The sequence below is a fragment of the Maylandia zebra genome, linkage group LG3 (genome assembly GCF_041146795.1).
Source record: "Maylandia zebra isolate NMK-2024a linkage group LG3, Mzebra_GT3a, whole genome shotgun sequence".
Classification (NCBI taxonomy): domain Eukaryota; kingdom Metazoa; phylum Chordata; class Actinopteri; order Cichliformes; family Cichlidae; genus Maylandia; species Maylandia zebra.
The window spans coordinates 62,206,105-62,232,168 of record NC_135169.1 but is presented as its reverse complement, the minus strand read 5'-3'; the positions used below and the strand labels follow the sequence as shown (position 1 = coordinate 62,232,168).

At 40.9% G+C, this 26,064-nt stretch overlaps 1 protein-coding gene, 1 long non-coding RNA gene and 1 other non-coding gene across 3 annotated transcripts in view; 2 read left to right on the top strand and 1 right to left on the bottom strand.

Moving 5' to 3' along the window:
• Positions 1-26,064, top strand: part of LOC112432493 (NACHT, LRR and PYD domains-containing protein 12-like) — a 773,783-nt gene that overhangs the window by 393,263 nt on the left and 354,456 nt on the right. The window lies entirely within an intron of this gene.
• Positions 873-2,780, bottom strand: LOC143416899 (uncharacterized). Its single transcript, XR_013097147.1, has 3 exons — positions 2,427-2,780; positions 1,945-2,002; positions 873-1,028 (listed from the first exon to the last, which is right to left on the bottom strand). It is a non-coding gene; the product is annotated as an uncharacterized LOC143416899 (long non-coding RNA).
• On the top strand, positions 15,100-15,218 carry LOC143417915 (5S ribosomal RNA). Its single transcript, XR_013098063.1, has one exon. It is a non-coding gene; the product is annotated as a 5S ribosomal RNA (ribosomal RNA).

The window sequence follows — 26,064 nt, the reverse complement described above, 5'->3', positions numbered from 1 at the left end:
ACGGCTATAAAAGGCCTATAATTAAAGAACAAAGTGGGGTTTGAGTTCGAGTTGCGGCAGACTGTCACTACTTGTAAATGGAACGCAGCCTTCCTACGGCGGACAGCTAATAACAGGAATCAGACGCGGTCCACCCAAGTCCACAGCAACCACCATAGCAACCACCTAGCATGACCTTAAAAACATTTTCTGTCTTCATAACTATCAAAAACATGAAATGATTTGCAAAGTGTGAAAGTGTTACAGCTGCAGAGAGCTATGGCGGCATCTTTTGAAGCTGTTTACATAGCTAATAATATACGATGTAACCATGGAGACAGTCAGTCACGTGAGCTAGCGGTGCATGTTTACTACAGTGAATAAGGTGATTGCGTGCACAGCGTCCACACGCTGCAGAGGGTAAAGACATTACTTCAATATTGTTTTATATTGATATATATTTGCCTTCTGTTGACCATCACCTCAGGTTCACCATCACAGTTTCAGCATACAGATGCACACTGTCTAAATATGAACACATTCAAAAACTTATGTCTCAGAAATAAGCACAGCTGTTCATGTTTGTCATTAGAGTTTTATTTGTAAGAAAATTATGAACTTCATATTGTGCATCAAATAAAAGAACATTTCACAACTCTGAGTCAACAGAAACAGAAATGTCTCTAATGTAGACGTGTACAGTGTAGTGTAAGCATTAAAAGATCATAAAGGAAACACTAACATTCATGTGAAACTAATTGTAATAAAAAAAAATGAACAGGTGGTTTATAGATGTAAAAGAAAGAATCTGAAAACAACACTTTTTTGGTCTAAGTGATCAAAGTAGAAAACAGAACTGATGTTCAAGAACAAATAATATTTCACATCTCCATTGTTGTGGTGAACAGACATGTTGCTTTTAAAACCACATGCAGTGTGTGACCGTGACTGTTCACTGAGACCATGAACGCCACTTCACTGAAGCCTTCGCCTTCTTCTTCTTCTTCTTCTAAATTGGAAGCAGAAGGAGCACGAGCTGCTTTGATCTACTGAAAGGAAAAAGCAGAACATCTGAGCTGAAATCATTAAGACAGGAACAAATTCAATGCAGTGTCTCAGGTGGCTTAGCCTGTTACAACTGTTGATACAAGCTAAATACGGTTAACACACAGTGTCAGGGAGCTCCAGTGTGGGAACTAGTGGCTTTAGGTTTGTAGTCATTTAACTTTCATCCATTCATTCATTTAATTCAGGAGGAAGAAATGTCAGGTTGGTGCAGGCTGGTTACATGCATTTGGTCCCATGCTGTCTTTAACTAAATGACTTGGTTCACTTTATGGCTGGGCTGTATGTGGTTATATCATGTTATTTGGGCAGGAGTTCCTGTCCTCTGTTAGACTTAGAAAGTTTCTCCATAAGTAGAGTTTCTAACTCTTCTAGCACATCTGTGGCTGACAGCTTTTTGGTGGCTCTTTTTACCCCACACTGGTTGTGAGTGTGTAAATAGCCCCACTAGTTCTTTTGGGTTGCAGTTAACTTGGGAGGAAGAGGTGGGTCTGCCATGACTAGATGAATAACAATTATCTGGGATACATAAATTTCATAATGCATGCATATATCTCTATAAACCTGCCTGAGGGCTGCCATTTTTACATTCAGTTATTTCTTTGTTGAATCTAAATAATGAATGTGTTACAGTTAAACTGACACTGGTCAGTGTAAATGGCTCATTGGGACACAGAAACCTTTAAATTAAACCCTATCACCTGATATCGAGTGTCAAACAATATCAAAGCTGTAAAAGATGTTTACAGTCAGAATTTATAAAACTATGATTGTAAATAAATTCAAACAAGTGAGCTTTTCTCTTTGTGCTGAATATCAACACTGTGATTTCTTAGACTGTAAGCTTTACTTTAGCGCAAGCTGCCACTCCAAATGTCTTTGATAACAAGAAAAAAATACCTTTTCAGTCCACGGCCTGAAGTTCTTCTCTGACATCTTCTGCCATCAGCTTTGTCTGCTGGTTTGAAGACAATAAACCACAAAAAGATGATTTAGTCACTTTGTCTGCGTCATGCAGCTCGAATGTGTCGTGTAACGATGTTGAATAGCCGTCGTTATCCCTCTGCTGTGTCAGTAGGATTGTACTGTACAGCATCTCATTGATATGTGAGGAATGCTAATGTAACACGATAACAGACTTACATCATTAAAACATAAAGGACAGGAGATATTTAGATATTTTTATATTTATATTACATTTTATAGCTGACGGATATTACTAAATAGATAGAATTTACTAAATAGCTGGATCAAGATGAAAAATATGTCTATAATAACAATGACCATGAGAGCCAGTAGAATTAATTCAACTGGACACTCAAAAGACGTCCTTAAATGCTCTTTAAGTGGCAGAACAAACGAACAAACAGTTAATCGCTTACTTGAGATGAAATCTGCTCAGCTACTTTGAAAACAGCTTCTAACTGGTTCCTCCTTTAACAGGATGACTGCTCAGGGGTAAGGCCATCATGCAGTCCAGCAACCTTTATGGTTCTGCTTTGATTCACCAGGAACTATTAGGGAAACCTTCCAGCGCCTCCTGTGAAAGACACAGGCATAAACACACAAACATTTATTAACATGTTCCACAGTCTTCCAGTTTGATTTTCTCATCCTGTGGACAACAACGTACATGGATGCAGGTTTATTGTTAACTTTTGTAAGGTTTATTTAGTGAACATATCCAGCTGCAGCTCCACTGTGATCCTGAGCTGGATAAGCACTTAAGAAAATGTGTCAATAAATGGACAAACATCAGCTTACTATATTTATCCAAACAGACGGGACCAATAATGCTTCACTGAGTTAGAGACTTTAACGTCTCTTCTATGTAAGAATGTCTCGTGCTGATAGACCTGCAAACTTGACAACAAAGGTTTTTCAGACTACATGTAGCTGTCCTCTATGTCAGCTCACACATTTACATTCATGTCACACTTATTTCTGCTTTCCCATTTTATAATTATTACTTACATTTTGATTAGATACCTTGAGTTTGTAAATGATCAGATTACATAATTGGAATACAATGTATCCAATTCAGGGTTGTGGGAGGATGAAGCCTATCCCAGCTGACTCTCAGGTGTGACAGGTGTGCCAGCAGGAAAGAGTAATAATAACCTGCATCCTGAGGTTTGTCATGCAGGATTAAAGGAGCCAGGCTTTGTTCACACAGCTGGGATTGTATTTTACACTGACCCTGGGTCAGTATAAGTATCATACAGTTTAAACGAAGCACTGACACTTGCACATATTTATTACAGATGCACTGAAGCTAATCGAGATATTTGCTGTCAATCTATGGCTGCGATTAATCACTTTACTGGGAACTTTATTAACTAGTAACTTCATCAGTCATGACAGAAGCTAATATTTCTGTGCTAACATCGTTTAAACAGTAACAGCTTTCCTCCAATATAAGCTAACGTTTACACCGTAACTTTAAGCTAGCACCCTAAAGACGGTAAAACACGTAATAATATCTACAAATGCATCTTAAAGCTGTTATATTAGCACTCGGTGTATTACTAACATAACCACATTAACATTACTGACACTCGCTGACTTTTAATAGTCATTCTATAAATGCTGTCCGTTTAAATGGTCTTACCTGTAAACACTGCATATCCACCGGATTGCAGCCAGAGTGGATTCTGGAGTCTTCCACGCTCCTGTTAGTGATCCTCCATCTGGATGGATGAGAACAACCTTCTGAACAATCTAGCAGGAGATGGCCCATATCTATGGGACTGATTTGTGCTGATAACGCCCATTGTATGGACTGATAACAGCCGAGCGGGTGAATAAAGTCACCCAGTAGCTAGCACTCCCTCCATAAATGCAATAAACGATACAAAAGTATCGTTCTACCTGTTTCTCAGGTAGTTGTTTACATTATATAATTTATTGTGTTCAGTATACGTCACTACAATGTGATTTGGAAAATGTCTAAATATACCGACAACAGGCACTTCCGCAGCAATCTCTTCAATCGGAGGACCCTTCACGTCAATTCCCGACGCGAGAGGGGTACCCTGCACGTCCATAAGTGAAGCAGAGGGAGCCTGACCATGCGTCACACGTTTGACGAGTTGGGAGTGAGAACGTGTTGACAGTGGAGGAACAGTACCTGAAAGTCATGTCAAAAAAATTCAGCAAACACCTGACACAGGACCTGAAAGATGCACTTGGTCCTTCAGTTGATCCATCTAGTGTTCACCAAAGCCTCATCTCATGGTGTCAGTGAAGGGTGGCTGTCAAGAAGCCATTATTAAGGAAGGGAACAGGGAGAAAAGGCTGAGGGATGCCAAATTACACAAGAACTGGACTGAAAATCAGTAGCAGCAGGTCTGATGGAGTGATGAACCAAAATTTGACAGTTCTGGTTCAAATTGTGGTAATATGTCTACAACCACCTGTAAACTACTGTACAGCTCTGCCATAGTTTGGGTCTGCATTTCAGCCAGGGTGTTGGGGATTTCGTCAAAATTGATGGAATTATGAAAAGTACCACCAGACTTTGATGCACCATGCAATACCATCTGGAAAGCGTCTGATCGGCAGCAGCTTACTAAACACATCGAAACACCATCATTCATGGACTGACCTGAGCCGTGTGGGATCATCTCGGCAGAGAATGGAACAAAACGGCAGCTGATATCGAAAGAAGAGCTCTGAATGTCCTTAAAGAAGCTCGGAGAACTATTCCTGAAGACTACTCAAAGGAATTCCAAAGAAATGTGCCAAAGAGAGTTCAGGGCGTGCTGAAGATAAAGATGCTCAAGCTCATTACCTCATTATATCAACTCTGTTTTTGCCTTTTATATTGTATTTTCATGTAAACTTTTCAAATGTAAACTGTTGCACCCGTTTCCCATTACCCAGCAAGTTATATGTTAGAATTAAGGTGTGGCTCAAACTTTTGCACAGTCCTACATTTCTCATCTATAAAATGATTTGACACCTGATAAACCTTTAAAAGCACTGACCTGCCTCTCCAACTATCTGTTTTAAACAACACGCACTTACCAGCAGTTGTGTTGCGTTTTCGTCAGGTTAGTGGCTCAGACCTAAAACAGCCCAACATTATCTCTAATTCAGGTCTGGACCCAAGCTGACCCATTAAAGTACGTGGTACCCCTTTTATTTGTACTTGTGTACTCAGGCATAAATTAGACTTTTCAGGTACAAACTGAATAACACAAAGAGGAGCTTATGAATAAGAATGAAACTGAGAGGCCCACTGCAAGAAGATACACACCCAAGTGCTGAGATTGTAAAGATGAAAAGTGAGCAGAGGAAAATGAGCGTTTCAGGACAACGAGGCGGTTTCCTCTTCTTCCCATCTGGCAGCCTCACAGCGGGGAGTTATGAGGTAGCCCCAACCTACCTCACATCTCCCCGCTGTGCAAGAACGAACTCAGCAACACAAGCATCCTCTCTCTTTCGCGAGTGCATACGTGCACATCTACAGTGCTGCATGCCAATGAACCCATTTTCTTGGAGCACCTACACAAGCTGCAATCTACAGATCGTGTTTCACAGCGCTACAGCGAGAGGCAAACACCTCCCTCTGTTTGTGCTTCATTCTAGCTTCGCCCTTCTCTTCCCAACCACACACACCAACACCTTCCTCTTGTGAATTTTATTTTAATCCTTAACATAAAGACAGCTATAAATTAGGATAATCAAACTTGATTTATTACCTCCTGCACCCCCCCACTGTGTGTTCAACAGGAAGCTAAAAGTTGTTAGCTGTTAAAGTGTTCAAAAAACAGCAGGAGCTCGGTGTGAGGCCACAGTGGGCCAAAAAACACAAGATGACCTCCAGCGAGGACAAAATGTATCTGGACGTCTCTGTGAGCATCTGTTTCACTGTGTAAGTGTAGCACAGTGTCTGTGTGTGCATGGCTGGGCAAGAGAGACAGCACAACTGAAAGCCAGCACTCAGACGAGGACCCGGTGCATCGTCTGTCTCATCTCAGCCAGTTTACTTACAAACTCTTTAAGTTTGAATTTTAAAGCCGACAATGTGCACAGGGCAGCGATATTTAAAATGAAGGTAAACTATTCCAGTCTCTGCAGCCCCAATTGTGTATCTCACACACACACACACAGTCCTGAATTCATTACTGAAGTCTCATCCAGACATTCAATGTGCTGTGTAATTAAATTGAGACGTGGGGTCAAAATTCCCACCTAGATTGAGTGAGATGAAATAGAAATCGGCTCTCCTCTAACTGACTTTATAGAAATAATTACATAAGCTGCATTTATAACTGTTATTAAATAACAGCAGCACACGAGAACTGAAGTGTAATCCCAGCACATTTCGCTTCGCTTGCACTGATTCTTTAGAGATGACGACCGTGGTGGGTAATTAAGGGCAAACAATATACAAGTCGCGTGAAAAATGGAGGCTGCATCACCTTTCCAAAGCTTCCTTTCCCGATGGCCCGCAGTATCTGGAAGTGGTCAAAGTTTACTGTGGAGAAAATGAGAAGCAGTTAGTGAGAACGTGTCAGTTTGAGCTGAGCTATAAAACAGGGAACATGACATGTACAGCACTGTGCAAAAGTCTTGAGCCATCCCTCATTTGCTTCCAGGGATCCGGACTTCCCTGTAATCTTTAAAGTGGTATTAAGGAATAGCTCTCCAGGCTTTTTAAAGTGTTTCTGATTTTTAATCCAGGGCTTGTATTTGACCACTTTTTGTCTGTTAAGACCCTTCACACTAATCTCTGAAACATTCAAACATAAACAGACACCTAAGTCACGGAAAGGACCAGAAAACTTAACAAAGAACCAATTTTAAATTGTATCTGTACACATTTACTTGCATCCTATTGCAAAAAAACAAAAGCCCACATAATTTGTTCTCACTTCTTTAGTTGAAGAATGCAGTTAATAACACCGTTAACACAGACTGACCTGGCAAAACACGAAAAAATAAGGGGGTGGTTCAAGACTTTTGCTCGGTACTGTATGAGAAATGGAAATGTGCACTTCACAATGTATCGCTGCACTTCGGCAGTACTGTGAAGATTAAATGTTTTTTCCTTCCCGATGCATGTGAAAGGTTAAGACTTACATCTCCAAATGTACTGGAACTGATTTGAACCAGAGGACTCAGCCACACTGTTACTATGTACTGCATAAACACGTTTACCGATGAAGGTAAATCAGACGCTGTCCTGACTGTGTGGCTAAATTTTGTGCTGAAAGCATCAAATCAATTGAATATGATTAACTTGCTATGAGAGGTTTTTACTCCAAGTGTGACTTTTTCTGGCTTCATACACCTTTCAGGGTCAAATTCAAGCACTTTGTGAGCACGTTTAATGTCCATTTTCAACATTTTCCAGCACATTACCATAAAAAGGATGCATATTTCACTTCGCATCACCTGAGTAAGACCACGTGAAAGGCCAAATTAATAAGTCTTCTCATCAGATATTGATGCTTCTTTCTTATGTGACACAAAAAACAGGTGGAGACAGATCTTTGCTTGTGTTGTTTTTTAAGTTCATTCATTCAAAACTAACTGTAAGACGCTTAACTACATTGCAGTCTGTGTTATTGTTGTAGACCTAATTATCACCTTTAAAGTGTTTGTGCTAATAACATCATTTAGAGTAAGACAGGCATAGAGAACAGCACTGACTGGGAGAGGCTTTGAACAGATGACATACTCAGATCAATTCAACACTTTAGACTTTAAAAATGCACAAGCGTCTTTCAAAAGCCCATTTATTTAATCTATCATCATTGATATTATTATGTACAGTTATAATGTACTGTTCATCTCCCTTAAATAAACAGGCAGCCTTAAAGTGTGAAATAGTCACTTGTCCACTGTCTCAGTGGCTGATAGTGCCCCACAGACCTCAATGTCAGCTTGAAGCCATTATGTTTCAATTGTTTAATGATAAACAGATTTTGAATGAAAGCGAGGAAACTTCGGTAGCACAAAAAAGTGCCTATTCTTTATTCCCATACAGTTCAGTCATATTACCGTCATTTCAATGGAACGCCAGGACTGCCATAATGAATTAATTAAATACACCATTAAATAATTAATTAAATTTGGCAATAATTAATTAAAATTGGAATTAATTAATTAAATAAATATTTATGACACATGTAATTAATTAATTATTGACACATTTAATTAATTATTTATGTATTTCACATTTTAATTAATTATCGACACATTTAATTAATTAATTATTGACACATTTAATTAATTATTTATATATTTCACATTTTAATTAATTATTGACACATTTAATTAATTATTGACACATTTAATTAATTATTTAATGATATATTTATTTATTTCATTTTGGCAGTCTTGGCGCCTGGCTCTCATCATGAAATAATTTTATCTGTCAGCCTCACCCATCAAACTCAGGGGGCGGGGTTAACGCTGATCGAGTCAAAGCGCAGGCCCCGGTACACAGCTGTAGTAACCCCCGCTGACTTCTTTTACTGAGGTTATATTTATCTGTGTTTTATTTCCTGATGTTCTTATGTGTCCTACGTGTTTCAGTCGCCAATTCTGAATTATAACTAACATTAAAAACATGTTTAAGGAGGAGAGAGAGCAAATAAATCTGTTTAACATCTGATCTTTGGGTTTTTGTTCAGTAATCAGCGTGACCTGTGTATAAACACATAAAAGAGATAACGTTGGTGTTTCTGTCATGTAGTAACTGCTGGCTTTAACTGTACAAAGGTTGTTCGACACTATGAAACACATACAGACTTCATGATGTTCGGCTAATATTTTTATTGTGAATATTAATCATGCTGACCTCGCTCTGTACACCACGCAGCGAGGTCAGCATATCCACGATATCCTCAGCTCCATGAGTTAACACAAAGTGTCCCAGCTGACTATCTAACTGCCAACTATTCCAGAGACGTGAAAATATACAGCAGAAAGAAAAGTGTAAGAGACTCAGCAGCAGATTAGAATAACAGTTATACATTTAATAAATCACCAAATGAATCCAAGAAACGAGCAAACCTGTTCCGACAATTTGAATTTGTATTCCCTCAGCTGCAGACTCGCTGCTGTTTAAATGTTTGAAAAGGAAGATTAGATATAAAAAACGTCAAACATAGACTCAGTCTGCCTTCACATTTGATATGAGGCCAGCACGTATAGTGGCCTCAGCAGGCTATTACTGAAATACACGTGCTATATCATAAACTATGATATAAACAGGGAGGTCCTATTAACATGTTTAGTTTTAAAGGACACCTTCCTGCCTTTAGTCTCATTCATGAGCAGTATTAGTTTTCTTCTAACATCCAGAAGTCTGCACAATGTGTTTCATAGTTTGTAACAAGCCTTTGACAGGTAAACATAACATGACCGAAAAAGCAAAAAAAAAAAAAAAAAAAGAGAGAGAGAGAGAGAGAGAGAGTGTTGACATAAGAAGAGAAAATTCTCTCAATTATGGAGACAGACAAATGGTTCATTTATGTTTGATGTGTGTTTATTCCTCCCTAAATATCGTCGGTGAAGTTCGCCATGCACGTCAGATTTTCCTGCGCATTTTTATACCTCTGCCAACAGAGAGAGAAAAAAAATCACATTCTAACAGACAGCTGGTGCTTAGAATACAGTTGAATAACTATTAAAAAACAGATGATATTTAGATGATAGTTCAGTCTAACACATGTGCCAGTGAACCATTAAACGTCTGTGAAACTATGCAGTTATGAAACGTAACTTTAACCTCAGCCAAACCGATTTGCTCAGTTGTAAATAAAACAGCGAAGTAAACGTGACCCGACAGACAGAACCTGAGTGAATGAAGTCCAGCGTTTAACCACTGAGAGCTAAAACTCAGCTGAGGTTTCAAAGCTGTGTGCCGGTGATTGGACATCAGCCGCTGATAAAGCTGGCTCGCCTATAAAGTGCTCTGTAAGGAAACAAGCTCCAGCAGCTCTGCGCTCGGGGAAAATACTATATTTACTTATCTTGTGCAGAAAAATGCGCTGACATTGCTTTATATCGAGCACCGGCTGCCCAGTTAAACTGTGACTATCACCAGGTAACTAGGCGTGTTTCTTGAATTAGCAGCAGGTGTTAAACAGCTGACAGATGAGGAGGAGGATGCATGCAGGTAAACTGAGGGTCTGTTAAGCTGATCGCTGGTTTTGTGAGAAAAATGTCAGCTCGTTCTTTATGTTACAGAAGCACAGAGACACAAGACCAGGCGGAAAGAGACGATCGTTCGGTGAAAATGAGAATCTGCAAATGCAACATGTGGAACACGGAGAGTGGAATATGTAAACAAACCGGTTAACGTACCCCCTCGGTGCACTCTGCATGCTAATTGTTAGCAGAGCTAGTGAAATCTCTGAAAACATCTGAGCACTTTTGCAAACATGTTCTATGTTGACAACCTGACCAGACATACGTCGCGACATTCGCGGCTAAAACACTGTTAAAAGTGTAGCTGGTGACAGAAAAACGGGGTATTTTAAAACTACACCACCACCATTGCTGCCTGTGATTTGATCTGCATTCTGGGATAACTGGCTGCCCCAAGTCTACACAAGCAATCGATTATCTAGGATCTACCTGTTTTGACTTACTTTGCACGGCAACCAATCAAATGTTAGAGAAGCTGCATGGGCAGCGTTAACCCCGCCCCCTGAGTTTGATGGGTGAGGCTGACAGATAAAATTATTTCATGACTAGAGCCAGGCGCCAGGACTGCCAAAATGAAATAAATAAATATATCATTAAATAATTAATTAAATGTGTCAATAATTAATTAATTACATGTGTCATAACTATTTATTTAATTAATTAATTCCAATTTTAATTAATTATTGGCACATTTAATTAATTATTTAATGGTGTATTTAATTAATTCATTATGGCAGTCCTGGCGTTCCATACATTTCCCCCTAAGCTGTTCCCAAAGACACCAGGTTAATACTTGAAAAGGCTGCAGCGATACACAAAAATATCATCAATATTCTGTTTACTTGGTGACAACGTCGCTTTTAGCCTTCAATCAGAAAGCCTGACGTTGGCTAGTTAAGCATCGGGCTAACGTTTAACGCTTTCACTTGAGGGAAGTAACTCGTATTACTGCTACTGCTGTGTAATCTTGGTTCAATTCACAGCATATTCTACAAGTTACCCTGCAATAACTAACTGTTAGAATAGCGCCACCGTATTGTATCGCACTGAGTGCACTTCAATCCTTTATCCCGCGAGTTTGCTAGCTAGCAAAATAATAATACCAATTTTAAACAAATAACATCTGTAACGTACACACTCGAGAAAATTATTTACTAGTACTTACGCAAACTCCCCCGTTGTGAAAACGTACAAATCCTTCTTGTATTTTTCGTTTTCCAGCAAACACTGATTAAAACGGCCTCCAGGCGCATTAGCGCACTGTGTGAGGGGTCACACATTGAAACAGACTAACGTGCAGAGGTACAGCCCAGGCAGAGAAATGTTGCTTTTAGACTTTGTGACTCGTTTTATTTCTCTATCTGATAAGAAAACTATTCAATCAGATAGTTATTTGTGGTGAATGAAATACGGTTACAGTTTCAAGACGTTTTAAGCACCAAATCCGAAATCCAAGCACTGCAATATTAAAATCCATTTCAATTTCTTGTTTGCTCCGAAATCTACGACATGACTATATACAGAAAAGCTTGACATGGTATGCAAAAAAACCCCGCAGACAATACAAATACAAATACATGAACAAAAAAGGTTTTAACTGTCAGTTATGTCATTTTAAAAATTTTCAAAACTAACATTTTCTTTGATTGACTCATATTAAATTGATTAGGGTCAAGTTTAGTGTGAACAATATTACACAAACAAGCACGTGTGCGCATGCGCACATATTAGAATCCCTTCGATCGCTTCTCATATGTGCGCATGCGCACATATTAGAATCGCTTCGATCGCTTGTGACGCGGTAACTTTTCTTTGATCCTTTCTGACGTCATAACTTTGCTTTGATCCCAAAACCCATAAATAGGAGCGCTCACCTGTAACTTTATGCTTAACGGACGTTGACCTGCAGCAACTAAAACCCTTTCGAGAAGTTTTGAGAGCAATTTACGAGAGAAACCAAAACAAGTTCAGTTTTGTTTCTCACCAATCCACAGCGCAAACAGACACATTACACCATGTCAGCCAACCCATCCTTCGGCTCAGATGGGCTTGGAATATCTAAAGGGACCATTTTGGGAGATCACCACATGGTGGAGGCTTTCCTTGGAGAAGGAAGCTTTGGTGTTGTAACGAAATGTCGCGATATAAAAAATAACCAAACGGTTGCTATTAAAGTCAACAAGAGCGACCCTGAAATTCTGCTCCAGGCAAAACTGGAAATTTTCATCCTGGAGCAGCTACGACGCTTGGATCCAGACAGGTGCAACATTGTCGAATGGAACGGCTATTTCCTCGATGGAGAGCGCATTTGCTTGAATTTCGAACTCCTCGACCAAAGCCTGTCAGACTACATAGGGGACCGGAATAACCAAGGTCTCCCAATGAGAGAAATCAGGCCAATTTTGCATCAGCTCGCAAATGCTCTGTTCCACCTGGGTTCTGTGGGAATAGTGCATGCTGACCTCAAACCTGTCAACATCATGGTTGTGAACCGCAGTGAGTCTCAAGTCAGAGTCAAACTTATAGACTTTGGCATCGCATGTAACACCTCTGCAGTGATTCCTGGTGACTGTGTGGGGACAATTGGTTATTGTGCACCTGAGATTATGCTTGGCACTCCATATGATGAAGCAATTGACATGTGGTCTCTGGGGCTGGTAGCTGTGGAGCTTGCTACAGGGGTGCCTCTCTATCCTGGGGAAGACGATTATGACGTTTTGAAATTCATAATTGAAACTCAGGGTCAGCTACCAGATCATCTCCTAGAGTCTGGCTTGTACACTGACAGCTATTTCATCGAGGATAACCACAACGAACAGCGCTGGACATTTAAGACCCCAGAACAATTTCAATACGAGACAGATTATCGATCCAAGGAAACTCGATCGATAAAACTTAAGTGTCTGGATGACCTCGAACAACTGCTGAAAGTTAGGCGAGGACCGGAAAATGGCCAAACATTATTTGTCAGGCTAATCAAAGAAATGTTGGCCTTGGATGCAAATCAGCGCATAACACCCTCGGAGGTTCTGAAGCATCCCTTTTTCGACCCTGGCCTCTCAAGGAGAACCCCCTGCACGGACATGAATAGTACAGGGGGAGAAAACCTTGTGCTCTCTCAGCAGCAATCATCGTTTGGGTGGCCAGAATTTTAGGGGAGCTAGAAATTCTTGTGGAAAAAAAGCCCAAAACAATAACATCAACAAAAACAACCAATGAATGTGGTCTTAAACTTGGGCACAATTTGGCTTGAAATCCATCAACTAATCTCTCAATATTCAAAGCGGAGCAGCAGACAACTTACCATCACATCAGTCCTTCAATCAGACCTACAACAAACGTCTTCCGTCTCTCACCCCAACCGGTCGCAGCAGATGGCCGCCCCGACCTGAGCCTGGTTCTGCCGGAGGTTTCTTCCTGTAAAAAGGGAGTTTTTCCTTCCCACTGTCGCCAAAGTGCTTGCTCATAGGGGGTCATATGATTGTTGGGTTCTCTGTATGTATTATTGTAGGGTCTACCTTACAATAATACATACAGCCTTGAAGTGACTGGTGATGTGATTTGCTGCTGAATGAATTGGGAACTAATTGGAAATCTGGATATTAATTAAATAAACCTGCTTTGAGCATCAATTAATTGTTGTTTGAAATTCTTTATAAATATATAAATATAGTGCCACTCTTCTACTGTTTAAATTGCAACTGTTTAAAACTGACTAATTTATTCATACACTTGAGCATAAACACACGCACAGTAAATGGCCTGTATTTGTACAGCGCTTTACTTAGTCCCCAAGGACCCCAAAGAGCTTTACACTACATTCAGTCATTCACACATTCAGACACACATTCACACACTGGTAATGGCAGCTACATTGTAGCCACAGCTGCCCTGGGGTGCACTGACAGAACATTGCAGAACCTTCAGCACCTCGTATGAAAAATATTTGACTGTGTGTATGCTTTTAGCACTGTTTGGATTTGAGAAAATCTAAAATAAATCGAAATTTGCTTTTAGAAGTTGTTTCATAAAGTTCAGTGGTATATTATGTATACAATAGGACATCTATTTAGATTTACATCTTCCACAGAAAAAACTGCACATTACTGAAACTTAGTATACTGGACTTTGTTGTTGTCCCACACAGGTTCAATTTCGAGTGGTAGATGGCTCAGTGCTCAGTCAACCAAGATTTTATGATAGTGGGCACAATGAGATAGATAAGCTGCTTGTAAACAGTACTTTTATGCTCTCTTTTTCCATTTGGATAAGAAAGAAAGAACCAGGAAACAAAGGCAAACAAATAATCTGTGCCTTTATCCCAGATTCACATTATAGGAACAGCTGCTCAATGACCACTGTAGTCTTTGCTTACTGCACTTTTATCTAGATCTATGCAAAGTGATCCACTACACCTACTTTTACAGTTAAATCATTTTATGAGCACTGATGCCATTTTGATCTGAGTTTCTACTCAAATACAATCAGTAAAGAAAAACACAGTCTGTGACGTTTGTTTTGAAGGAAAAGGTATTCCCTGCAAATGTTTATCTGTGTGAGACTATTCAGAAAACAGTAATTTTGTTTTATAGGTGAGACACTTGGCCTCTTTTTTCCTTGTTCTACGTTTGTCTTTTGTCCGATTACTCTGGAATACAAGATGGAAAACTGATATTCTCATGTTAAAAATATAGAAAAAGGATTTTATCACCCATAAATGTTAACTTCTCATGCCTCTAAGCACAAGCAGGAGCAGAAGTTCCCTCTGCAGTTTGTGTGTGGAAGTGCGTTTGGACATTTTAACTTAAATATAGAAAACAAAAACGTAAGCGTGTATGTGTCATTACAGCATGTATAAAAACGCTGTTTCTGAGCTGACCTTACGCTTGCGGCCATACCACCCTGAACACGCCCGATCTCGTCTGATCTCAGAAGCTAAACAGGGTCGGGCCTGGTCAGTACTTGGATGGGAGACCGCCTGGGAATACTAGGTGCTGTAAGCTTTTGCACTTCCACACACAAACTGCAGAGGGCGCCGCTGCTCACTCAGTGGAGGCAGCTTGAGGAAAAGCTTCATGACAACGCTCCTGATTGCATTTCGCTTTTGTGCAAAACAAAACAAAAGAACAACAAGAACGAAATATTTAGGAAATACACAAACTTATTTATTCTGTAAATGTAGAGAATGTCTACGGCTAGTCCGTCTGGGCTCAGTAGTGAGGAACTTGTTAACCTTGTAGCGTGCAGCGGGCACAGTGTCAACCTGACACTCTTGTGCAACGAGTTTTAACTCTTATTGGCTGCCGACTGCGGCCCCGAAGAACACTGAATAAATGCGCATCAGAGTGCTACCCTGAGCAGGGAACACGATATCATGGAGTTTCTAACATGGAGCAAGGTGAAGGTGACGCGACTATGCAGGACCGCCCCTGCTTAGCTTCAGAGATCAGATGAGAACAGGCTGGTATGGCCGTAAGTGAGAGGCTTCCTCGACAACGGGGTTCATGTAGATACTGTAACCCATTTATTGGGATTTAAAAAACAATTTAGACTGAAGGATATTGATTAGTTTCTACTTTTATTTTTAACAGCTGCACATGACAGCACAGTTATAATGCATACTTAATGCTGCAATATTCACGTCATAAACAATTGTGAGTGTTTGCACAAAAACATCTACAGGTGCTCTGTGCATGTACAGTGATATTGATGTAACGCTTGAAGAATTTGACATTACTACATGAGTGGAAGAGCTCTTTGCGCGAGACTCACTAACCATCCTATTCGAAAATGAGCTTAAAGAGTGCCTCAGATCCGTTTCAATATTTAAACTGTCATTTGTGTGTTGAAATGCAAAAGCTTACGGCACCTGGTATTCCCAGGCAGTCTCCCATCCAAGTACTGACCAGTCCCGACCCAGCTTGGCTTCCGAGATCAGACGAGATCAGCCGTGTTCAGGGTGTTGAGTATTGAGCTGTATTGTTGTTATTGACCAAATACTTATTATCCACCCTGATCTACGAATAGATTCTTTACAAATCCTACCATGTGAATTCATAGATTTCTTTTTCACATTCTGTCTCTCACAGTTGAAGTGTACCTCTGGTGCAAATTACTGACCTCTGTCATCATTTTAAGTGGGGGAACTTGCACAGTCGGTGGCTGACTAAATACTTTTTTGCCCCACTGTATCTGGAATAACCCTGACATATTACAAAACAATAATATGATTAATTTCCCAGAATGGAGTTGTAAAGGAATTAAATACTTAGAACATATATTAGAGGGAACAGAATTTATCCCATTTGACAGACTAGTTGCACAATATGGGATCAACAAGAAAAGATTTTTAGAATATCAACAAATTAAATCCATAATAAAAAAGAAATTTAACCTCAGTCAAGTTGAATTACAAACACCACCAAGTGCGGCACATTTCCTTACTCTTAAATCCCCCAATTTATTATCTAAAATATACAGAACACTTTCTAAATTAGATGAATCAATATCCCTACCTATTGCAAAGTGGGAAGCAGATTTATCAGTCAGTTTAGACCAAAACTTCTGGTCTCAGGTATGCTTAAAAACCTTTAAATTGATTAAAAATCCCAGTCTGCAATTAATACAATACAAAATACTACATAGAGTGCACTATACAGGTCATCGGATGTTCAAGATGGGCTTTACATCTTCCAACAACTGCTCACACTGTCAAGGCAATACACCAGACAATTACATTCACGCTCTTTGGTTCTGTCCACCAGTGCAGAAGTTTTGGCGCGAGGTATGTGAAGACTTATCAAAGTGTCTGAAATGTAACATTCCAACTTCCCCCTTGGTGTGTTTGTTGGGCAGCTTAGATAATGTCACTTCAGAAAAGAATATCGCCCATATGGTTTTCACTGCCCTATGCATAGCCAAGAAAACTGTCCTCATGAACTGGAAAAATAAAAATAATCTTAATTCTAACCAATATAGAAATTATCTATGGGCGTGAGGTTCTGGGGGCGCTCCGTCTCTGGATTGGGGCCCTGGTCGGGCCTCGGGCCTTGGGTCCTGGTTTGTGTGTTGCCGGGGTTGTGGGCGGGTGGGTGCATGGGGGCCCATCCCTGGCGCGTGATGCTGCCGGTGTGTCGAGCTACCTGGGGGGCTCTTCAACTGGTGGGGGAGATTGTCACACCTTGCAGGAGCTTTCCTCTCCTCAGGAACTCTCTGCAGGAGGGGGAGATACAGGAGAGGTGGAGGAAGATCTCAGCCTGGGCGTCTATTGTCTCATGTAGTCTGGAAGATGAGTGGATGGGGGGGTGGGTGCAGTTTTCTCTGTGGTGGGGTTGGGTGGACTGTCCCGGGCTCTGTGGGGCCGGGGGGCGCTGCTGCGCTGGGCCCCGGTCTGGATGGGCCTGGGCCCCCTTTCCCTGGCGGGTCGCGGAGTATGGGAGTGCCTACTGGGGTCAGCGGGGGAGCTGGCCCCAGGGAGGGGTCACCTGACCCTCCCTTCCTTCCCTCCCCATTTCCAGCTGCCTCCCTCTTCCCGCTCCACCACAACCACGAACACATGCAGGGCCTTGGAGTAGGGGTATGTCACCAGGGTGCAGAGGAGGCAATCCCCCCCTCTGTCCCCTTCTGGCTGCCTCTGCCTCAATTTTATCCCACAACTTAGACATTCACATTACTCACACTCTCATTACACATACATATAGGATCTTGGGGGTGGGCACGATACACGGAGTCCAAATTACTATCAGGGTGTACACCTCACCCCTGGCATCGTTGCCCACCTCTCAATTTTGAATACACGTAGACATTGAGGGCTATCAGGAGGGACTATGTGCTTACCTGCTGCTCTCTGGCAGGTAGCTCCATGCCCTCCTGGGTTTTAAATGCACCTTAGAACACACATGCATCAACACTACAATGAGCGGGTGGAGGGAGGTTTGGAGTCTTCTCTCACCCCCGTTCCCTGCGGCCTGCTGGAGCGGGGGTGCTAGGAGGAGTTGGCCGTCCGGCTGCGGTCTGGAGTGTGGGGCCTCCCTGCTGCTGCGGAGTCGGGGCGGTCTGCCTCTCCCCACCGCTGGGAAAAGGGTAACACCACCTTGGTCTGGGTGCAATTCCCCCCTCCAGGGGCAAGGGTACCTAGACCCGGTTCGTAGAGTATGCTTGGGGAGTGTGATCGTGTATACAGCATCTCTTTATGTCTGTCTCCATGTCGGTTGAGTGTGGAGTGAGTGCATATGAGAGCATGAGGGGGGGAATGGATGTTTGTGTCTGTGTGTGCCTGTATGTCTGTGTCTATATGTCAGGTTGGGTATCAGACGCCACCTCTCTAGGGACATCTCAGGCCCTCCAAGGTTTGGAGGCCTATCTCCACCCACCACCACTTCCCCTGCCAGTGGCGGACTCCCTCAGGTGTCGGTGCGTTGGTGGTTCTTTGTGTCTGGGGGTGGGCGTCCGGGTACACACCGGCTCACTCCTTGGCGGCCGCTTATTGGGGCCTGGAGCCTGGGGCTCGCTCGGGCCACTTCGGAGGTGGGGTACCCCCGGCCTCTCGGCCTGGGGCTCGGTCACTCAGGCACAGCTGGCTGCCGGCGGAGCTCACGGGCACGTCACTGCAACTCCCCCTGGCTTCTGCTCCGCGGCTACTGAGTGAGCCCTCATCTGGGACTCTCCTCAGCTCTTTCTGGGACAGTGGCGCAGCTGCCCCTCTGTGGGTCTTCCTTGGTCTCTTGTGTTCTGGGGGCCTCTGGATGTCTGGAGTTTTGATCTCGTCCATACCTGCTTCATACCCTGGAGGACGGGGCTGTGGCCCCCCACACTCCCTAGCAGATCATTACATGGAGAAACCTTTGGAATGCAAGCATGCTGATCCACACAGGTATGCACACAGGTGTACACACGGGTATTCACAGACGCGGACTACAGCTTTCTTGGCTGCTGCCTCAAAGCACATTGTGCGCTGTCTATCTTGCGTGCTGCACAATATCGTTTATTATTTAGTAACTATTGATATCTACTGCTAGCTAGTTTATTGTGATGGTGCTTTTTTTTCTTATTATGTTGCTCTTTGTTGTTTGCTTTCTCTTCTGTTTTTTTTTCTCCATACAGGTGACCCAGGTGTTTTTTTTTTTGTTTGTTTGTTTGTTTTTTTTCTCTCTTCCCCCCTTCTCACCGTCTCTTCTCCCCTTTGGTTTTCTTTCTCTCCCTCTCTTTCTTTCATTCTTTCTCCCTGTCCTATCCCCCAGTAATGTCTGTCCCGTTTGTAGCAACTGAAAATAAAATAAATTCATGATTATAATAAAGGTCAATCAAATGGACCAATATGGCAAGGCCATGATGATCCACTTGGTAAAATAAATCCGCTTGGCATCTTTCTTGGCCTTAAGACAACAATTCTGATGGCTATAGATCCAAATGGGACAAAACAAAAAACAAAAAAAAAAAAAAAAAAAACATGCATATTAGGGCATCATCACTCATGTCTAGAATCAATTCGATTCAATTTGATTCAATGTGAATCGGGGAAGTTTTGCCTCAGACAGTCAGAAATATTATAATTCAGGTCATGCATCAGTACATTTCTATATTTTTATATTTATAAAAAGAAATCTGACACTTGCGAGACTTTATCAAAGGTGTGAGCGTCACAGCAGATGCCTTTGTGTCAAAGTAGCTGAGGATCAAACAGAAAAACATGAAGGTTTTCCTGGCCTGGGATTTTATACAAATATTCTGCAGTACATCAAAAACAAAAGAAAACCATTAATGAACATATGAACATTACCTGATGCTGCTGATGTGAAGCAGAGCAAAGTTACAGAAGTTTGATTACAGACACAGCTGAGCATGTTGCAATTCTGAATCATTTTAAAAAGTTTAAATTTGTTCAGTATTGAACGGCAGAAACGAGGCTTTGTTTTCATAAGTAAGTAAAAGAAAAAAAAAAAAACAGCGGCCGACAGGCTGTAAGAACGGTAGACTTGTGCGTAACAAGCAAGCGAATAATGCAGAAAACAGATTTTTAGATGGGAAACTGTTCTTGAAGTACAGAGAGAGAGAGAGAGAGAGAGAGAGAGAGAGAGAGCTGTGCATGAAGTGTGATTTTATCCTGGTGGCAGCAAAACAATCAGAGGGAATTCATGTCGATGTTTATGTGAAGCGTAGTTTGGAGCTTCTTTTGCTGCTGGTTTACTCAATGTTGTTTGGAGAGAGATCAAACCTGCAGCTTCAGAATCAGCGCAAAAAGGGCGTAAACACAAAGCGCGGAGCCGCCGAAACATCAGAATCAGCGAGCTGTCGGCTTTCAGCTCGTGTCCGTGCAGTCAGGTGAGAAAGTCACATCTCACTGATTCTGATGCGTCGGCGGCTCCGTGCTTTGTGTTTACGTCTTAGTGCAGAATCCGTGTTCCTGCTCTCATTTACTGTTTTAGCTGTTTGGTGGTTGTTGAAATTTTGGGAGGTTTAACCTGAGATTCTGGCGTTTTGGCCAAAATAAATTTATATTAAAAATCGATTCAGGATTTTAAAGAATCGATATCACGTTATCCAAGCGAGAATCGATTTTAATCGATAAATCGATAATCAAAACCCACCCCTGATGCATATACACGGGTCACACTGCTTATTGAAACCCCCCCCGAAAGATCAGATCTTAATCAGACAGGTTTTTGTTTTCAAAGTTTAGACTTTGCTTCTATTGGACTTTTTATCAGTAACACGTGCTTACTTTTGCAGGAATAGTTGAAACTAACATAAATAAATAACTCCAGAGGTGATAGTCACCAGGTGGTTTACAAGTTGTGTGCCGCGTTGTCGGCGGTATAAGCTCGACCACTTGCAAGGTGAGCTGGCAGACATCACTGAATTCATCAGAGATGATTAGGTTCATTTTGACAAAGTGAGCAGATATTTAACCTCCTAGGACCTGGCGTCCACATATGTGGACATCACATTTTGGGTTGTTTAGACCAAAATACTACATTTTGCTCTACAAGGGCCTGATATCCACTTACAAGGATGTTATACTGCCACTGTGCTATCGAAATTTTAGACCAATATCCTCATATGTGGCTCTCATTTCTCTCAGAAACAAAAATTTGGTAAAAAAAAAAAAATAAACCTGGTAATTCTTTGTTTTTACATTCATCAGGTCCCAATCAGCCCAAATATCAAAGAGAAACTAAAAATGAATGCCACGGAGGAGTTTGAGTCTTAGGAGATTAAAGATTGTGCCACTACATTCTTGTCTAGAAGATATTAAAGTGTATTTGGTGACACACAAAAAAGGGTAAAGTTTAAGTATAGTTTGGGTCCACACATGTCCAAACCCTGGTGTGTAGGCCTACTTAGTTTTGAGGAATTGTCATGGGACCGGGGTCTGGGTGACCCAGGGCCTGTAAGAAGTTATGGACATGTGTGTTTTTGGTGCTGTTGTCTCCTGTTTCCATGTTTGTGTATCTAGGTGTGTGTGTGTGTCAGCCAGGAGCCTGGCCACACCTGCGGAGGAGAATTACTCACACCTGCAGCTGATCAAGCCTCGTCAGAGGAGCTACTTAGGAGTGTGGTGGAGCTGTCTCCGATGCTGGATCATTGCGTAACTTCACGTTAGTCTCTTGGCGAGTTAGTTAAGGTTAGTCTGCCGCATTGTGGCGTTGCTGACGGCTGCCTCTTTGTTATTCCCCAGGAGGAGTGTGGAGACGAGAGGGCAGCGAGCACGGGGTGCTCAGACACTGAGGAGCGGAGACAAAGAACACTAACACTGGCAAGAGGACATGTCAGAGTCGGGAACGCACTGGGGATTTATTGTTGTTTGGATTATTTTGCATCACTGTAAATAAACGCACTGACCTCATCAAAGAGTCCAGCATTTGGGTCCTCCTTCCCCTCATCATAGTCTGCCACGCAGGCCGTGACAGAAAAGCCCACTTAAAGAACGCCCACCAGACCAAAGCAATGGTTTTGACTTGATCAGCATTAACCCGAATGAATACATGCAACTATAACTAATGACATAAAAATGAGGATTTCTTAAGCTAAAGCCAAAGTGCTGACTCATTTTTCATGTTACTCTCAAATGTTTTCCCTAATAACAATAAAATAATTACACTTTAGCCACAAGAGGGCAGCAGCATTAATATAAGTCACATGTATATAAAGGTACACTCTTAGAAAGGATGTGTTAAAACTGACACATCATGTGTTAAATTTTAACACATGTGCTGCATCAGCTCAGGGACAACACATCATGTGTCAGTTTTAACACAATTAATGTGTCTGCTCCTTTAACACATCTTCTGTGTTAAAAAAAGTCAACACAAGGATGCGTTATTTTGACACAAAGATGTGTTAAAATGTGTGCATTTCATTTTTTTTAAAAAAGGAGAAAAAAGATGGTATATATTATACATTTATTGAATTCCATTTGTTACTTAGCATATTATAAATTATTACAAACTGAATAAACAACAGTTTTCAGAATCTTTTCAATTAAAATGTATTAAATTCAATTTTAGCCAAAGCTATATTACAATTTTTACTTGACAAAATCAAATAAAAATTAATATCTGACTAACTTTCTAACTTTCTAGATCATTAAAATGTCAAATATATATATGTTCTCATATAATCATGTCCAGACAATACATGAATTAACTTTTTTAAAGGTAACAGTTGTCATCTTCAACAAATTGTCAACATTCAACAAATGCGCAGTTGCATGCAAACAGAAAAATATATTTACAATTTGGCAAATATAGCATCCAGATTATACAATTTTGTACCTTGGGTTTAAATACAGCTTATTAGCATCAAAGCTTGTCACTATATATAAAGGCCGAAAATCAAAAATGTCAGCCAATGTAATCAGTTCATATTCGTCTGACCTTTCCACTGCATAGGCATAAAAATGGTCAAGCTGACTTTCAGAATCCTCACAAACACGAAGACAGACTCATTAACTGACTGTGGCAAGATATGAATGACTTCACCAAACAAAGGCTCTTCTCTAAAGTCTCTTCTTAATGTCAATACAGAACCAGTTCTATAAGTCTGGCCGTACACATCAATACTGTGTGACACAAAAACAGTACTAGTCAGAGAAAGGTCTTGTTCAAGGGTTAACCTCAAGTTGTCTAACAAGACATCTGCTTTTTTCAGTGACCCCACACTAACTAGATAGGCATTGGGCACATCCATTTTCTTAGCTAGATTATCACTATGCTTATAGTGATACATGTGTTGAACCTGATGTTTAAAAGCCAATGTTTTTGACACATTTTTGAAGTTACAAACTGAATGTGCTAGTCTTTTAAATGGATTGTGCTTGGCTTCAAATCGCATATACCAAAGTTTAGACAGAGGTCCAAACAAAACCATCATCCTTGGATAATGTATCATAAAATGAAGTTTCGGAATAAGATTTGTGACATACAGCTGTTTGAAAAGAGTATGGTGCTCTATTATCAGTTCTTTTAGGAATACCGCAAGTCCCCTTGTAACGACTGGTGCAAAGATGATACTGCATATCTCTCTCAGTAAAATCAATAAATGCCAATGTTGACTTTTTCGGTCGACACAATCTCCCAACAAAAAGGGCAAGACCAGTAAAAGGCACCACATTGCTGTGTGTTTTAATGCACTCTCACTGTTTCTCAAGTTCATTATAACACTTGGCTTGTTTTTAATGTCTCCATATCCATATTGAAAACTGGAAATCCTCTCATTTAGCTGTTCCAAAGTCAACAACTTCTCCTCATAAATGAAATGGCGAAGCATTAACTTAACCTCTAAAGGGGCTACACCTTCAAGTACATCATGCATGATATCAACACTTATGTTTTGTGTTACATGAAAATACTTAAGGTTATTCAGACAGGAGTCCTCTTTCACACCAGTTTTGCTTGGTTCATTTAAGCTGACATGTTCCTGATAACTGTCTTTGGTGCGCAACTCAACTTTGTCTTCATCATATATCAACTGTGCATCTGCTTTGTCAATCATGCAAAACTGACAGAATTTGTTTGCAGAGAAACTTTCAAGGTAGCCACAAAGTGAATGAATTGCCAAATTATCTGCTGTTAACACACAAACTGTACCATATAGTTGATGGCTATGACCTTTTAAATCCACAATTAGACCAGAATTTTCAAGAAATCTCAAGTCATCAAGAAGTGGTTTCAAAATCTTGTCAAATCCATATACCTCCCTGTCAATTGAGTTAAACAAAAGACACAGGTGAATATTTGCAAGTGAGGAATTCCACTCTGGTGGCAAATTCTTCAAGGTAAAATACACAGCTCCTAGCTTATGTATTTTTGTCTTGGAACCTAAAGGATTTGATGTTTCGAAGTCATCAAAGTAAAGTTGTATTTGAAGAGCATCAGGGTACATTTTAAACAATGGGTGTGAGGAAAAGTGAGAGCCATCACAGTAATCACGCATTTTGGCATCAGTGTTCTTCTTATTCTGAACAAAGAAGTCCTGAATGTCCACATGTTGGAATAAAAACTTGAGCGTTTCAATGACTGATACATACTGGCATGTATCTGCTGCCAAAACCTGTTTCATCTGACCATCTTTTCTTACAGTATCTGACCTGTGACCCAGAAAGATTTCCTGTGGTTTAACAAGGGAAAACTTCTCAGTTAAGTATTTGTTCATTTTATATTTCGTGTCTACATCTTCAAATATGTTTTTAGCACTTTCAAACTCCTTCATTAATGCTTGAACAGCCTCACTGTCTTGTGGTACATCCAAGCTACTCAACAAAGCAGCAGTTGACTGTTGCAAACAGTCTACAGTTTTCTCAAGCAACTCCTTTGTACAGTTTACACTTCTTGTAACATCTGTTAAAGTAATATTTGATGATGCATACATCTGTGCCATAAAAGAAGCAGCACATTCACCAAGATCAGTATAGTTTTTTAACTTTGATACTGCACCTGCTACTTCACTGGGTATCTCCAAAACATCAGGAACTAGATCATCAGTTTCAACTGAACTGTTTGATGTCTCTCCTTGGTAAGAAGGTTGAACTGAGTCAGCATCCATTGAAGATGAAGTAGAATGAGATCTATGCAGGTGCTTTGAAAATGAATTTAAGTTATAATACGTCCTTGGGCAGCCATCTTGGCTACATATAATTTTCAAGTTTTGTCCATCTGATAAGCAGTGTATTTGACGAAGATGCCAAATGAGGTTTCTCACCTCTGTGAACAGAGACTCTCTACATTTTGGACAGGTGAACATTTTACTTGCATGCTTTAATCTGTGCAATCAGCTCCAGTACTTTGGTTTTCCTTTGGGTGGACAGCGGCAGGTCATAGACAAACTCAAAGAAGGTGAAGACGGAGCCAAGTGGTGCTGGATAGGACAAGTTACATACCCAGTACAGTTTGAAAAGCTTATCCACAGCATACGTCAGGCCATCATTCAGAGGAATGGTTACTTTGTCATTCTTAGCAACAATGATGTACTGCCTGGTTGCACTCTTTAGATCACCGATGCATATCAGCTGGGGTTGGTGTGTTGTGGATGATGCTTCAGGATCACTGCAAAGCGATGCAATACTTGTTCCAGGCTTGGAGATGGGGAAGATAAAGATAGATTTTTAGAGAAGTATTCAGTGAGGTGTTGACAAATGCTTTCCTCAGGTAAATACCATGAGAACTGTACTGAATACATACCAGTGCAAAACCAACCAAGTGCGTTATAGCTGATTTAAGGCTGCAACGACTGGCACCAACTGGTGGGAGCAGGTGTTAACACCACAAGGGCAGTGTAACAAGCCTCATCTAACAAAGAAAAGCAAGATGTAAAATTATTGAAAATACAGAAATGTGTTATTTAATGAATTAT